We start from the raw sequence: 964 nt of genomic DNA on the forward strand, positions 1-964 counted from the left end.
TCAAGTCAGATTTTGGCTAAATTCAAATGCCTTGCCATATAAACACTTTTTTCGACCTAAATTTTCACCTGTTTTGTCCCGAAATGATAGCACCCATTCTTTATTTGCCTATATATCGCGAAGGAGGCAACTTTTTTCCTGTTAAGTATAGATAAAAAATTTAATTCGGCGTTTTAGCGCACGAGGAACAAAAGTCTCCATACAAGCTACCCTCGGTTTCTAATGACTTTTTGAGTTAGGGAAGCGTGGATCTTCTTTTTTTCTTGTTTCCAGGACTTCACATGAACTTCCAACTCAACTCGAATTGTCATCCCGGGCCCACCACGCATCGAAACGACACTTTTCTCGGAACTGGCGAATAAAAAATAGGTCACCAGATGCGCAAGAGTCTGGGATGACAGAATATCAAAACAATAACAGAATCGTTAGTACTTTTTTTGTCACCAGCGCCCTTTTTCTGTTTTCGCGTACATAATCGAGCATAACTTTATCAATTTATACCATATCGACCGATATCGATTGTCACGATAGTGTACTTTTTTTAGGCGCACATGATGGTAAAAAGAACGGCCACCTATTCCCAGCCGTTCTTAAGCTATGCTCTTTTAAAGATTTTACTTTAGAGATGACACACCCTCTCATTTCACTCCATTACATGCTCTTTTTGCTGAATTACGTGGCACAGACGCAGAAAATCATGGTTCGCAAGTCGAACATTTTTGAAGAGCGCATCGAAACGGACATTTTCTTAAAATAACATGGTATACAAAAAGTGCGTTCTTTGAGCCTGTAGCAAACGATTTGCATCCATGACATCCCAAAAACTTAAAATAACATATCTCGACTCCTAGAATGAAATCGACGTGGATCCTTAGGGCAGTTAGTGTGTTTTAGTATCATACTTAACACCACAAAGGTTTACGGGGCACTCTACAATACTCTTCCCAAGACGCAAGAAAAATGT

Source organism: Phytophthora infestans, genomic scaffold, assembly GCF_000142945.1.
Source record: "Phytophthora infestans T30-4 supercont1.52 genomic scaffold, whole genome shotgun sequence".
NCBI lineage: Eukaryota > Oomycota > Peronosporomycetes > Peronosporales > Peronosporaceae > Phytophthora > Phytophthora infestans.